The 16,628-nt window shown below is 40.8% G+C and overlaps 1 protein-coding gene and 1 long non-coding RNA gene across 2 annotated transcripts in view; both read left to right on the forward strand.

Annotated features, from left to right (window-relative positions):
• Positions 1–16,628, forward strand: part of agbl4 (ATP/GTP binding protein-like 4) — a 262,269-nt gene that overhangs the window by 36,573 nt on the left and 209,068 nt on the right. The window lies entirely within an intron of this gene.
• The window catches only part of LOC117950733, a 21,610-nt gene that overhangs the window by 2,618 nt on the left and 2,364 nt on the right, over positions 1–16,628 (forward strand). Inside the window, exon 2 of the long non-coding RNA XR_004657982.1 lies at positions 15,238–15,242. This is a non-coding gene — a long non-coding RNA (uncharacterized LOC117950733). The remainder of the gene's footprint in view (positions 1–15,237; positions 15,243–16,628) is intronic.

Genomic DNA, 16,628 nt, shown 5'->3' on the forward strand with positions numbered 1-16,628 from the left:
GGGGGGGGGGGGTTGCTGATGGCTGTAATTTAACAGTGTGCTGATGGGCTAAGCTGTCTGTCGACTGCTGTTTTATTGTTTTGGGAGGCTGCTGACGAGCTACTATTCTAATATGCACCATCTGATGAGAAGGCGCCTGCAATGTCTTTCTTTTCTATCTATCTATCTATCTATCTATCTATCTATCTATCTATCTCTCTGTTTTTTGCTACATAACCTTTTCACAAGTATGAAATTGCTGAGAGCAACAATTTATTGCTTGCTATGTTGCAAAACTACGAATAGAAAGGAGTATTTCAAGAGGAGAATCCAAATTTGTTGTGAGAAAACAAATATAGAGTGAGATTAGATAAGAGGAGTGGTAGCGAGTTATTATTAAACTAGTGAAATTCTCTTTGATTTATTGCTATTGATAAATGGCTCATATTGCTTCTGAATCTACACTGAATGTTCTATGAGCTATCTTTGCCACAGCCTGTGATTGATACACGTCTTCAATAAACAGAGAATACAATCTACCTTTTCCATTTCCTTGCAGGCTGGCAGTATTTGTCAGGATTGTAGTGCCTGCCATTTGGGCTAGAGGCTGTAAGCTCCATTCCAACGTAGGCCACAGTATGGTGACTGACACGCCACACCAATAAAACTTATATCAAACGTGATATGCTCCAGGGATTGTAGGGTAGTTATCCTGAAAACTACGTTTAACTATGTCCACCAAGTTAGTCTCACTGCGGACTGAGCTCCTATCTGAGCTTTCCATTATATGTCACACATCTTACGGTACAACATGACTCATTCAGATACCCTGTGTCTCTGTCTTTAGTCAGCAATGACAACTGACTATTCTGCCATAGTCTTGAAGGTTTCATCTACCCAACTAGAGCTCGGCCCAACCGGGTAACTGATTAGATTTCAATGCTGCTGGCTCTAATTAATGTTCATGTAATCAAATCAACAGACAGACTAGATTAGTATGTATAACTCTACTGTATAATGTAACACACGCTACAGGGGATGAATACATCCTCGTCAGAAATTAATTGTGCATGTGTTTGAAAGTCATAATGGAGAGGTATGAGCTGGGGTTATCCACACACAGTATTGGGGTTAGATGCATTGTAGCCTTAGTTCTATGAGCATGGGCTCTAACAGCTTGACAGGCTTACACAACCCTGCAGTGCAGCATGCAGAAATGTGCATACTACACTGTTCATCAGTGTGGAGCAAGAGGCCCCTGCTCCATCTTCCACCATGGTTGATCTTGATTTTACCCAAGAGCGGAGAAGCAGGATTGGTGGACCCAAAGCAGAACCAAAAGTCTGGCTCCAGCCTGAGCTGATAGCATAAAGTAAATGTCAGAACCTGCTGCCATAGATTGGTCTAATTGAGCTGCTCGTTTAGTCACTGGAATAACATTTCTTAGTTCACAATAAGATGTGCAGTGAAAGCGAAAGCTAAAATGCAAAAGTCCCTTTGATTCCAGGGAGACAAGAAAGCAAGTTTTGCAGTTTAATTGACATAGAGTTGGTTCTTTCTTATTCTAATCAATGAAATGTTTCCCTTTCTCTAGGCAGTACATTATAAATGTACTTAATAATGATGTAAAATATTCTGTCTCACTAGTTTTGTTGTAACTGTGGATTTGAGTGTGTGAGGCCGGAAGCCAAGAGGCAGGGAGTGTTAGCTGTTGAGGATTGTTTTAGTTCGGATTTGATGTTGCAGGTTTTTGGAGGGAGACTCTTTCAGACTGTGCTCACACCTCATGTGGTTAGGTCAAGCCAGTTGGGCTAATTTACTCTATGTGCTGTTAGTGACACTGGGTGGGGGGCTAGCTGCTGGTGGCATGCCGGCCCAAAAAGCATGCTATGAGTTGAGACATTTATAGCTATTCTAGTGGCAAGTGTGTACATGCTCCATCACTAATACACTCATAGTATCATATAATTTGTTGGCCTTGGAGCTAGAGTACAGTATGTGTGTCTATGTGTGATGGGTTGCAGCTCACGCAGAGCTCTATCTCTTGGCAGCACCTGGGGTAGGTGGTGTCAGCACTGTGCACTACCATAAATCAAGACTGTGGTCTCAAGTGTGTGTGTGTGTGTGTGTGTGTGTGTGTGTGTGTGTGTGTGTGTGTGTGTGTGTGCGTGCGTGTGCGTGTGCGTGCGTGTGCGTGCGTGTCGTGCGTGCGTGTGCATGCACGTCTGTGTGTTCTGTCCATTTTTGGTGCCTGCAGTTATATATTCAGAAGCTGAATGTCAATAAAAGAAAACAGCATTTATTAAAGCTGGTTGGCTCAAGTGTGTGTGTGTGCGTGTGTGTGTGTGTGTGTGTGTATCAGAGCCCCTGGGGGATCCAACTTCCTGTTCTGTGATGCCTTGGTCACATCTGCTGTGAATGTTTTATGTCTCAATGGTGGTAACCGGCTATGGTTGAGCACACCAGCACACACACGCACAATAAAATCAGTGTACTGCAAAGTGAATCATTTCCACCAGTAGAATTCCTTTTACTTTGAAAGGTTTACTTCAACTTGCAATGTGTATCAGCATTGTTTCTGCATTTGAATAACTGCACAAATATGGTAAACCAAAAACTTAGTCCAGTCTACCAGATTTAGAAGATCGTTTCTTGAATGATCACATGATTATTGCATTTTGGCATGTGTTACATTTTTGATGTCCAGGTCAACTCGTCTATTGGTTAGAAAATTCAGAAGGCTGGCATAAACTAGGTGTAAGAAGTCTGTGTGATTGTGTAGGTTATTTTGGGGTATGTGCAAAATAATAGTTTCTACATGAAAATGCTTATAACCAGGTCTGTAGATTATATAACTGGGTCAAGTTCTGGAAAGATACATTGCCATCTAGTTCCGTTATATTCAAAACAAGGCAGACATCTCCAACCCCTGATTTCCACCAACTGCGGAACTACGGTTGAGTCAATAGGTTGCCATTAAAGTCAACGTGTGTATTTTTTTACTGACTGCGGAGCAGCTGCGTTCTGACTCCGTCCCATCTCCAGCAATCCGCTGCTCTCTGGAGCAGATACGCAGAGCTTCTATTTTTGCCGGATGCCGGAGAGCTCCGCAGCAATTTAGCACGGTGCAGATTATGCGAGACAGGAAGTTGAGCGCAGAAACAGAATTAGACATTTGTTAATTTTCAAAATAAAACACTCCTTGTTCACAGCGGTTCATATCTCCCTGCACTACACCTTGATAATGTCATAATGGGCAGAGACAGGCCTGAAGTCAACACAACACAGTTAGTGGAAATCAGATTTAGGGCAATAGCTCCAACACTGGGCAACGTATATCAAAACAATCTAGACTGAAAGATAGCACTACAGTTAAGGAGGTAAATTTGGGGGTAAACTGTCCCTTTAAGACAAAACAGGGAAAAACTAAGACAGCTCTAAAACCTGGTCAGGGTATGCTAGGGATCAGTTATTTAACACCAAAACTGCACTGCCACACCTGATTTTTATTGACACATCTCTCTATAGTGCTTATTGCACTTTTCAGTGAAAGCAATTTCATGGCGAGCCAAAACAATTCCAAATAGAAGAAGGTGCAAGAAAATCGATTTTTGCCCAACAAAAGATAAAGTGGGATTTTGCTGGTGGTCGATCTGCACTGGTATGAAAACAGGTCCCTGTATGCTAAATGTGGTCCCATAAAGGCTCAGCTTGGCTCACCTGTAAACTATGACTATCTGACTATCCCGGTAAGGTAGCCCAGACAATTTAAGAAAAGTAAACTTTATAGGGTATCTCTCTAAAACACGATTTAGTATGGGGATCACAGTGTGATAGACACCTCCATGTGTGATATCTCCACCATGGCAGCAGCTCTGCTAGAGAGTGTTTGAGAGTAAACAGATGTTTGTCTTTGTGATGTTGCGATTTAGCATCTCAAGGGATGCAGCGGACCTGTGCTTTCCTGTAAGCTCACAAAGGAATCAGAGATGGAAATAGCTCAGACAAATGAACACTGTTTCACAACAAAAGTGAGACTGAGATTTTCTCAAGACCGCAGTGCTCGTGGACAATATGGTCTTGTGGTTGTATCTCTTATTGAAATTCATAAGGCTCAAAGGAGGGTCTCTCCACTTGTGTGGGATGTAGACACATTATTATCACATACAGTGCTCTGTTTACATTGTTTTTTTAGATTTTCATTTTTTTCTCACAGTTTTTCTTTAGATTTCTGATACTTTGTGTAATTAAATTTACGAAGTATAGATACATTTTATTGCACGAGCTTCAAAAGCCCCTAAAATGAACATAAGATAAACAAATCATTTATTTAACGTTATAATGTCAGCATTGTGCCATGATTATTCAACTGGTTGGACTACAATGCATAGAACATATTTTTGTGTTTGTGGGCAAGCCCACTCATAGGAGCAAAGCTCAATGTGTAAAAATAGTTTTATATGATGAATTTGGCTCTTCTTTCAGATAAAACATGGATCTGGGTATTGTTAATTGCAAGAGAGTAGTACGAAAATAGCAAAAACAGCATGTTCCCCTCTACTTTAATTGGCATATCATCGTTAGCCAACATAGAACACTGACAGCCTATGTGTGCTGTCAAACCCTGAATCCCCAAGGAAAAGCTGGCTTCTGTGGCTACTGGATCTGGCAAGCATACATCGGTACACTTGAATGAGAAGCCTGAAATGTCAAGGACCAAAGGAATGAGGGAAGAAAATGAAATGGGGGAAGACATAGATAAAAAAGACAGAGAAGAGTGGAAGTTTTGTGTATAATGAGCAGTTGGAATGTGAGGACTGCTGAATTAATCAGACTTCTAGAGCTCATACAAAGTAGGCAGAATGCTTTTTATGTGACAAATGTGTAATTAAGAATGATTTTATATTCCCCCCCCCCCCCCCCTCCACAAAACGCAACCCTTGACGGACTAGAGTTGGGTGGGAGGAACAAAGCCTTTGTGTGCTTCCCTGCATGTGTGTGTGTTTAGACAGAGAGAGAGATGAGATGGAGGCTTTAATTACAGTCCTATTAGAATAACACCAGCCCCCATCGTTCACTGATACTGAGTGATAGGAAGGGATGTTTTCATTTTGACGTCTCGCCTTTTTTTTTGTCTTTTGGTTTTGACACCATATTTTTTCAGCCAAAACATGTGGATTTTAAAGATTGTTTTTTTCCACCCAGCCCACACACACAAGATATTTATTTTGACTCCTCATTTTATCAGCAGCAGCAGAGATGTTTGATCACTAGCTTTGGAAAGCCTTCTTACACATTTCAGTTTACTCACTGTGTGGTCTGGCAAGGTTTGCTTGACATTTTTGGGGATTTCAAGAGTTGTGAAGGGGTGTGGGCCGATATAACTTTGTAGTGGATTTTGTTTAGACTTTGTTAAGGCTCATTGTTACTACAGAGATAAATAAAATATCAGATAAATTGGTTTAAACTGATTTTCATCTGGATTTTATGTCATCATACATCCAAGCGTTTTAGTGTGTCCTGCTACAAAAACTGATCATGTTAAGTGTAAGTAAAATTATATTAAATGGCTCAACTACAGTGTTCAGTCAAACATAAAACACAATAAAATCCCCAGATTGTTTAATAACCATATAAGATAATTAGCCCCAATCACCCTTGACTTAGAGCTGCACAGGGAAAATTATTCGTAGCTAATTTAAATAACTCACTGACTGGTCTGCCTTTAGGTTTTTCCCTCAAAATGAAATTGGATGCAGTCCGCCAGTGATATCCATAACAATAGTTCTGCTGTGTTATACCTTATTCCGTTGTGTGTGTGTTGCAGCATTTCAGTATTGGCTGGTATTTTCTGCGTGTGTCGGGTTCTTTGGCCACAATGTAAAAATGCTTTGTAAAGAAAATGTGAAATCACATCCTATTGACATTGAATTCATTCAGCACTCACAGATTATGTCATCATTTTTTTGTCTGATATTTGCCAATAACAATGCTAATTTATATTCTCAAGTACCTGGTTCTGTGTCAAAGCAGGAAGGTCATCCTGGGATTAAAAGTCATTATAACCAAGTTTATACTTTTAAATCAAACAGAGTATTATACACTTTATGTGTAGTAAACTGGCAAATTAATTGCATTTGCTTTTTTAGTTTTTAAATGTCTATATTGTTATACCTAACAGTTATTTAAGATCCAATGACCTTACTCACCTTTCACAGTCTGATTCGCTTCCACATTAAAAAGGATGTTAGGGTGGGATTTAATGTCACAGTGGACGATTTCCCTTTTTAAGTGGATGGTAAAACACGATGTAATCCACCATGGAAGACTTTGTTTCCGTTGAGACATAGGAACAGCATGTTTTGTTTTGTTAGACCTTTGAGGCCATAAACCTGTTGGGTTACATGGATGTTCTTTCCATGCAGCGCAGAGTATTTTCGAAGTCCTATTTTGGCTGCTCTTGTTAAATAATCAAGATGGAGTATTTACTTCTTTTATTTTGGGGTTAGAAAAATGGATTCCGCAAGCTTTTACAATGCTTTGCTATTAGCTCCTAACTTGCATGCTCACAAATCATAACCAATATTTAATTATATGAATATAAGCGTTCAAGTGATTGTCTGGAAGTCTTACTTTTTTTCATCTGTTGGAAACAAATAGTTATAATGTAGGTGTTTGTTTGTTTGTGTGTGTGTGTGTGTGTGTGTGTGTGTTGGTGAGTTGCTGGTGCAGTAGAGCCCCAGCTGTCCGTCATCAACCTAACTGCATTAACCTCGGCCTCTGTGCCTGCAGGGCCCACCACTTCCATTTCTCTGCAACAAATGCAGGTCCTGGCCCAGGGCACACTGGCAGCCAGCATAGTTAATGACTTATTTACTGTTTAATGGCTGTATACCGCACCACAACAACAATTAATGAGAAAAAGCCACATTCACAAGCAGCGGGGGGAGCCAGGTGGTGGAGGTTATTTTCTCCTTCTAACTTTATCAGAGCTCTGCCTTCTGCTCTGCCCTGATAAACTCCTGCACACCTTACCTGGAGACAGACAGGCTGACAGCTGCAAGGACAGCTACTTTTACAGACTCTGGGAGAAAAAAAAGACATACCTTGTATTGACCTTGTTTTCAACGAAATCTTTCTATTTTATTTGACTCTATTCTGTCTTAAAATAATCCATTCACTTTTATTGTTATTGATCTTGCTGACTGTGTGTTCCTCCCTGTTGCTTTTCAAACTTGGCCAACAAACTAAAAATTGCATCTTTTTTATCATCCTATCCTCATTTTTTCCCATGCTTTGTTGTTGTTTTTCCCCTTCTCTTCTTTCCCACAATGCTCTGCCTTTTTTGTCCTCTGTTGTTCTCCCCAGCTCTTTTAGCCTTGTGAATACCATCGCTCAAGCAGTGAGCTGTTGCAGGCACTTTGTTGCTGACCATGGTGCTGAAAGCCTCCTGCCTTCCAATTGCCATAGTGTTCATTTCATGGTTCATATACCCTGTTCTCCATTTGTCAGAGTGCCGTTAGCCCCCGCGCTTATTTCTTTAACCCCTTCCAGTACAAATAATAACAAATCAAATGCACATTTGTTTCACCTCGCAGTCACAGCTCTCCAGCCAGTGTCAAGGCTTTAAATTAAAGTGGTGGCATGTGTTACGTGTTGGTTGAGTTAGCTGCAGAACAAGGTGCATGGAGTTTTTAGATTGACTTTTGTGCTGCTGCTGAAGCCTAATTATGTTGCACTTTTAACGTTGTGCCTTCTTGTTTGTGGTGTGTGTGTGAGCCATTAATAAAAGCCAGTGTGATACAAGGCACTGTGCCATAGTTAAGCCCCACTTCTTGTGAACATGCTTGTTCAGTCATTTCCCATACTAAATCACTACAGTCATCACAACATATGTAAGCTTGTGTGCTGCCTCCATCTGGCCACATTAGGTTCCCAATTTCAATAAGAACTCCCACCACTTATATGGCTGTTTAAAAAAAAAAAAAAACTCTGATGGAGTCCTGACATTGTGCAATTAAGCACCGGATGTTCCTTAATCATGGTGCTGTGCTTTTATGTCTTGACTCATGGTAGCAACAAAACCACAGACGAGAATTTCATCATCATGTTCTAATTGTAGCCTGTAGTCTGGTTTACACATACATTCAAGTATTTTTTTCCCCACCTTCATTTACAGTTTATTATTGAAAAGCAGAGTATTAAAAACACTCAACAAAGGATTAATTTTTTTCAGGCCCGAGGCTATAAATGCAGGGTATTGTATTTATAATAAATGTTGAATTAGAAATATTAACCTGAACTGTAGTTACACCTTCACATCTAGTTAATTCTCTTTCATTCTCTCTCTCTCCCTTTGATGGCCTTTATTTAGAGGGGCTGCCTGTTTTGGTTCCAAATTGTCCTTCATGCCAAGCTGGATTTGTGAGCGGTGCTATGCCAGACGCTAAGTAAATGTGTTTTTCAATCTATCTACTCCCCAACCATCCCACTCTCTTCCTCCGCCCTATGCCTCTGGACTCCCTCCAGTCCCCTGTGTTTTAGGACAATCTCTGCGTCTTCTCATCTCTTCCCTGTCTTCCTAGCCGGCTGCCCGTTGCCCCTGCCATCATTCCCCCCAGGTCGCGATATATAACCCTGCACCTCTCTGGCCCTCAGCTGTACTGGCTGCTGCTGGAGCACATTTGTTAAAATATCACCTGCTGTAGAGAGGAAATTGATACTGCTGCAATGTGCTCTGGGCAATAGAGTTTTTGTGTTGAGTTAAAATGCCACAACACAGACAGTTGTGAGAAAGTTCAGAATTTTAACAAAAAAAGAAAGAAAAACAATTCAGTTGTTCTTTCAATCAACATTCTTTGAAAAGAACAGCTGCCGGTACTTTCTTGTTGAAAACGAAATGGTGGGTCAGATAATTAATTACACCACATACACAAAAACAGACAGCAATATATTTTCTGTTAAAATTATTTTAAACAAAGTGATTCACAGAGGTCACCTTCTGTTTTTATGTAGAAATAGAGATTAAATGGTGACTTTTTTAAACACACACAAAAGAGTCCCACATTGCTGTTGTTAAGTAGTTGGGATTTGAAAAAAGAAACTTCATTAAAACATGAAAAACTGTTTAGTCTCTTTAGTTCTACTCCATTGCTCCCAAACAGGCCAATAATCAGATGAGACATCCCCAGATGACCAGGTAAGAGGAAGAAGCAAAAGTTCCTCTCTGAAATCTGCCATTATCCAGATGGCACCATTAGTGATTAAGCCAGAACATTTCTCCCCTCTTATAATTGACTCCATAGGCTATTAGGCAGGTTGGCACTAGGTTAGGTCCACTGGTGCACACTCCAGATGTTCGTGTGTGTGTGTGTGTGTGTGTGTGTGTGTGTCTGTGTGTGTGTGTGTGTCTGTTGTTGTTGGGTGCATGTGGTGGGTCCAGGGCTGCCTACAGGTGGACAAAGGGCTGGGTGGGTGCTGAGAATAAGTCTCATTCAATTATATCAATGTCTCCATCAGTCTCTCTCTCTTGCTTCATCTCTCTATCCCCCTGTCTCTCTCTTTTTTGCTCTAGCCTTAAGGGAAGAAAGATTAAAGTGTTCTGTTTTCTGTGCAAGATCTTTGTTCCTGCTTTTTGGGTTTATCTGAAAATTAAATTATCTCTAGTACGTTGCCCGTCTTTTAGTGTGTGTGTAAGCAAAGTGATGTTTGCCAGATAGTATTAAGTGCTGTTTCTGTGATTAAATAATGCTAAGAGACTTAAAACCAATTTTAGTTGTTTGCAAAACTGCCTTACCATTTGCGTAACTAACATACTTTTTTTTGAGGTAGTATGTTTTACAAATGTGAAACCTCTTTGGAAAAGGGCAGATTTTAGAGTCATAGCAAGCAAACAGTGAAAATGTTAATTTGCCATGTTTACAGTTAAAGTAGATACCAAATGTAAATCACAGCTTCCTCATGTACCACCTTATCACAACCCCAAAGTCTGCACAGCTTCCTATCATGCCTTAGAGAGAAGGAGAAGGAGAGGATTTCTGGATCTAGCGCTGTAGCAGGCATGAAAAGACTTTTAAAAAAGTGTTTGTATTACATTACTGAATAGACTTTCAGTAATCCTTTTCTAGCTAAAAAAAGAGAGCTAAAAAGCCATTAATTATTCATCTCCCAATGGCTGTTGGTAAAGAGGAGAGGTGCTCTAGGGTTTCCATCAGCTATTAGTAAACAAATCCATGCTGCACGCTTAGCTCCTTGTCAGAACAGAGCCATCTGCCCTTTACCATGACTTTCAGGTGAAAGCCAGAAATGGACCTACATGACACATAATACTGTCTCTTGAGGATAAAGAAATAGATCTAGGCATGTAGAATGGAAAATTAAAGTTTATTTTTTGGGGGGAGGGGGGGTGTTTCGATTAACAAATTGAGTTTTGAAAACGTATTCAGGAGTCTTAATGCAAAAACTTAATTTATGCATGACATCAATCTGATTTGTGAGAACAGTTGTAGTTACATTACTACCCCAGCTGGGTTGGTTCGACACAATATGCCTCTGTGAGCAAACACTTTGTCACGTCCCACCCAACAATACGTATTTGATGTAATCAAACAGCGCCGTTTGAAGCCCCTAATCCAATTTCGTTGGCAAGATACATTGTAATTTGGTATCACCGTAATTATGAACTGAATTGTGAACTGTCTGTAAGGGAATTGAATTAACCGGCAGAAGAAGAGTAATATGATTGGGAAACTGGGAGAAATCAATACAGCACTGCTTGTCGTCTCAACGTTGATCTGAATCCTGCCTGAATGTGGATCTTTGGGGGATTCAGCTTAATTTAATCGGGTGTAGCTAACACGCTCCCTGTCCCCTCCACATGGTTGACAACAGCTCTGTCTTGATTTAGACTGCCGGGCAGGAGCCCTGCTGGGGGAACATAGCTCCGAGGAAAGTAGCTGCAACTTGATTTTATCTTTCTGATTTTATGAAATACATATAGCCATATAAGCCTACATACAACGCCTCAACCCAACTGCACAGCGCTACATTACCTATCATTATTATCCTGGCGGAGATAAACCTACCTTTGAATGCAGTTCATGCTATGTGACAAAGTTTTGAATAATAAAGCCTGCCCGGACAGCTCTCTGATGAGCACTGCACAATGTATCACTGCATTTAAAAAACGGTCCTTCCATACACCCTCAGCTGTGTTGAGAAATGGTTTTAAAGTGGAACGTTAAGTGATTCTCATCCTCATGGGCGCAGCCCACCAGTGATAGCTCCACCCTGATGAAGGTACAGTAGTAGCCTAAAGAGATGCCGCAACTGCAGCGACCAGTGCAGCAACGGTTCACTCTGATGGATGAGGCCAGAAAAGCTGAAGCTCTGGGTGGAGCTGTGTATGGAGATTCTGACTGAAAAAGTAACTGGCTGATAACTGTAGAATCATAAGCCACTGATCTCTCAACTCCCTTTTTTTACTCTGCAGGTATTTAATTTAATTCCTTCTTCCTGTTTTTAAATTGATATATTGTAAATGTTAATTATAAGATCTCGGTCCTTTTTGAAAAGCTCCATTAGCACATTTTAACCTGGTAGGGATACAGATCTAGTGATAAAAAAGATCACCCTTCAGCTGTCTTTGTTTAAAGGGATAATATCTTGCATATTGTATTGTTCTATTGAGCGCTTTGCATTCCAATACGTTCTACAGCCCTCTCCATGGACCCCGATAAGAACTTAATAGCTAGCTAGAGGTGCTCTCCCATTATAGTAGCATATGGTTCCTTACCATTATTTTATCTTTACAGATAAGATTAAAAAGCCCGGCTTACACCACACATGGATAATCAGAGTTGAGAGGAAAAGAGACCTCTAATGCTTAGGAGAGCCCAATGTCAAGAAAATCAATATGTCTGCCCTGTCCCAAAATCAAAGATCTTTTTTTTCTTCCTCCATGCGCGGTTTACTCAGATAAAAGCTTTGTTTTCGTTAAGTCCAAGCAGGTGTCACATGGTTGCGACATGTTTCATTGTTTTGATTAATTTATGTAATTTATGAAACTCAGCTGCTCCGTCTCAACTCCGCGCCACAAACACATCTGGCCTATGTGGTACTAGAACATTATTTCAATTCAGTAGTGTTTTTGTTCAAGTGTGCACATTGTCTTGTCTGTTAGGGAAGCTCGTAAAGGTTATACAGCCCAGTGAAAGGCTATCTCATTCGCCAGCAACAGAGGGGTGCATGTCCCTAGAGCAGGGTGTAAAATGGACTCAGAAAACAAATAGCTCTTCCTGTCTTGTTATTGGGGATGCACTGATAAGGTGGGCTGGGGCATGCAGAAGTGTGATTACTAGAGTGACTTTTAACAGACTTCCTGGCGATGATCAGCCGTTATAGTTATGCATACTCATTGTAGTGCATCTGCATTGTGACCAGCACCTCACCCTTTAGCTACGGCACCTGCTGCACCCTGATTCACTGAGCAATGCCTGTGTTGACACCTACTTAATTCCCCCGGGTTATTGCAGATCCCTCTCCACTTAAGTGTGTCTGTGTGTATTTGTGTATGTATGTGTGCAGAGGGGGAGCAGAGGGATATCTTTGCTAGCCTGAGAGATGTAGAAAAAAAGCTATTCATCAGGGGTGCCCACGGTGGCAAAGTCATTTCCAATAATGTCCTCTTTCTGCAACAACAATTGTGTTTAACCCCGATGGCTTCAACTGCCCACTATTTGTCATCACACCTCTTCCATCCCCTCTCTCCATGCCTTCACATACCCAGTCTACTGCGATGAAAGTGTGGTTCATGACTGCATGGTGCATATGTCGTCTGACTCATACTTCTGCTCCTGTTTGAGGTACACAGAAATAGTCTAATAACTGTCTGCACTTTGGTACAGTAGAGCACAGTGTAGAAAGAAACAAATGGCTCAGATAAGTGGATAATCTCAGTTAAGATTTCAGAGTTTTGGTGTTCTGTTAAAACAATCTCTTTTGTATACTAACTTTATTTCTGCAAGCTGTACATGTTTACCTGTTATTAGGGCATGCATGAAGGTATCTTCTGTCCCTCCCTTGTATTCCTTTTACTGCACCACATCTCTCTTTCCCTCTGAAGCTCTCTCTAATCTCTCTTCGAACCCTCATCTCCCCCCCCCCCCCCCCCCCCCCCCCCCCCCCCCCATCATGGCCCTGTTCTGGCGAGCAGAGTGTTGAGGTGATTTATCTGTGGCACTCACTGAGGTCCCAATGCAGTGGCGCATGTACACATACACAAACACATGTACCAACTCGTGCACAGGCATATAAAACACACACACACACACACACACACACACACACACAGCGCAACACACACAGGTAAATGCTACAGCTGTGATATATTTTAATTGCAGTTTTAGTCAGAAGTAATTAAGGCTTCATATCTAGAGGCACTGCTCAATACCAATCCCCCAACACACATGTGCACTGATACACACGCCACTTTTCATGTCTTGTGACTCGATCTGTGAGATTCCTCTTTTTCTGTTCAGTGTTTTTCTTTAAAAAAGTTTACGTATTGGTAACGTATTCCCATGTTACGTGTTTAAAGCAATGTTTGAACTTCAAAAGATCACATATTAGTTCATAACAGACAATTACATGTAAAGTGATGCTTCAAAAGTCTATCACAAGGTCTTGGTATCATTTGATTGTTTTGGTACGATACCTGAGGTTTGGTACAGATCCCGACAAAGTTCTTTTTTAAACCTGACTGTGATGAGTATAAAAATGGTTTTACAGTATCAGATAAAACAAACAAGTAAAAAAGACTTGAATTTGAACCGACAATTGTTGCCAATTTACAGTACTTGGCACTCGATACTCTGTTATGAACAAAGTTTTGTTGGCACTCAGTGAGTGTTGGATACACAGACATATTTATTATGTATTATTAGTTATAGCGTTTAACTAGAGTAACAGAATTCACAATCCAGAATCACAACTCTTGGCACAAGGAGGGTTTGAAGGATTGTAGGATTGAAGGGCCCATGGTGAGATGGAGGAGACTGTGCAAGAGGATGAGAAGGTTATTTGTGCAGAAACAGATAGGCTTTGCACTGTAAGCTGAGTTGAAGAGCAGATTTAGAAGCTGTAAGACAGTGGTGTGTTGTCATGGAGTGCTGACAGGGGCGGTGAGCTAGAACTGCAAGGACTGAGAATTGAGGAATTGAGTTTGTGTGTGTGTGTGTGTGTGTGTGTGCGCGGTTACTGTATATGTGCTTCTGTGTGTGCACGCGTGTTTTGAGACTGTGTATAGCACAGATGGAAAGACTTCTCAGGGATTTCTGTGTAACTGGAAGAGGAGAGGTGGTAATTGCAATTTAATTACAGTGTTGCTGGTTTTTTCTTCTTCCAGATGGAAGGTTCTTTTCAGATATAAGCACAAAATAAATCAGCCCTCTGGAAAATAAATCAGCCCCCTAGGTGACTAGTTACCTGCTGAACGGAGTCCTCAACTTTGTTTTCAGTCACAGGTAAGTTCAGGTTAGTTGATTTCCAACCTAGACCCCTCACTCAGCCCTCTGAGACCTGTGATGTTTTATTGATGGATACCCATGGTCCTTATCTTCCTACCAGTCATGCAATAATGACATCTCACTTTTAATTCTTGACAGCAGACTTTCCAGGTATTTTCTTGGATGAATACAAGATACCCAGATTACCATCCAAAATATATATTTTATATTATAAATTAATCTTTATATATACAGTATACAGCATATCTGCTTTATTGTCATTCAATTGACCAAATCAACATTCACATGGGTTTGTCTTTACTGTCAACATTAGTATCTTGGTAATGCTATTGACCGATACAGGCTTGTTTTGTGATTCACTTGCAAGTGTCTAGGGGCTTCATGTTTTGTACTTATTAATAGTGGCAAGACATTTTGCTTTCACTTGCACTGGATGAGCTCCCACAGCGGCTTTATGAAAGTGACCTTTGGCAGCTTGCTCATTGAGATCATTGCGCCAGTTTTGAACTCAAGCTCTCACCTTCCCAGCTTAATGGACCAAATATGGCTGGGATGTAATAGCTGCAGTCAGCAATTTTAGAAGTCATTCTTACTATCAGGGTCATTTGTTTTTATAATTTTGACTTTTCACCATGAAGTTACACCGTTCGTGTTGCATTTTTAATATTGTAAAATAGCATAATGAGCATGTGTTAGCTTACAGGAGCTGTATTGTTGTGAATGTGTTGCCTAGAAAAGGTGTTATTAAGAGAGAGAATTCCGGTTTATTCCAGTACGTAGCTCTGTTGTTTGTAAATTTGGATGCTTTCAGTAGAGAGAAAAACAACAACACAATTAGTGCTCCCCACACCGTGTTGTCCTCCTGCTAGAGTTAGCACCCAACAGGCTTTAACAGGGCGAGTTTTAAACATGTTTTTAGCCTCTAAACATGTTCAAAATGTCGTAAAAAGTGCCTACCCATGTGCAATGATTCCTTCTGAGTCAACACAGTGAATCTGACTGCTGTAGATGTGAAAGAAATGCATAAAGTTTGGCTAATTTAGTTGTATTTAGTTCCTGTGTTGATACTGCAAGGAGTGCTTCCGGACGAATTTATAAAGAGACACAAACACATTTTCAAAAATAAGAATATGCTTATTTTTTTAAAGTAAGTGCTGTAGTAAAACTAGCAGGAGACAAGTTATAAGTGAGGTGAGTATGGAGACAATACCTCATTTAATCATTAAATTGATAGCCTACATATTTTTGTTTTATCTCTTTTCTGTGTTGTAGTTTGTAGACCATCCCTAAGCTCAACTGCCGTCTCAACGCAGGAACTAAACACAGCTGAATTAGCACAACTTTATGCATTTCTGTCAAATCTACAGCAATCAGATTCACTGTGTTTACACACACGTTTATAACATAGCTAGCTAACGCTAGCAGGAGGATAACTCAGTGTAGGCAGCACCGGGTGTTTTTGTTTTTTTTGCTACTGACAGCACTCCAAATTTACAAACAACAAAGCTATGTGCTGGAATTGACCAAAATTCTCCTTTAATAAAGAAGTGCATTGTAGATGATTTCAAAGCATGCTACAGTAGGTGTTCTTTTTTATAAAACTAAACAAAAAGCAAATGTAAGGTGCACAAAAAGTAGCCAACGCTAGTTTAGTTTGCGGTCAGAGGGAAAAGAAGCAGACAATGTAAGTCAACTTTGGGTCTCCTGTTTAAGGTAATTCCCCCAGCTGTGTGCTTGGTGACAAGATGACCCTTGCAGGGCTGTGAATCTGACACAACCAACAATCCTGTGGCTTTTTGACCTGTCTCTCTCTCTCTCTTTCTCTCTCTCTCTTTTGCTTCTCTGCTTTTTACACACTGTCTGAGGGAGATAAGGAAGGCCTGATAAGCTGACTTCTGTCAAAATGCTCCCCCATCTGTGCAGACCTGCACCTCAGAGGAGAAGATGTATTTATATATCATATGTTCACATGCCTGCTCCAAGCATGATAGCAACCTAATGGGTTTGAGATACAGGGCAAGCAGATGCCTGCTGTCTTTACCTTGCAGACTAATATTGTGAATTGCAATAAGGGCTAGAAAGTGGATGGGGGGGGGGGGGGGGGGGGGGGGGGGGGGGGGGGGG

This window comes from Etheostoma cragini, chromosome 9, assembly GCF_013103735.1.
Source record: "Etheostoma cragini isolate CJK2018 chromosome 9, CSU_Ecrag_1.0, whole genome shotgun sequence".
NCBI lineage: Eukaryota > Metazoa > Chordata > Actinopteri > Perciformes > Percidae > Etheostoma > Etheostoma cragini.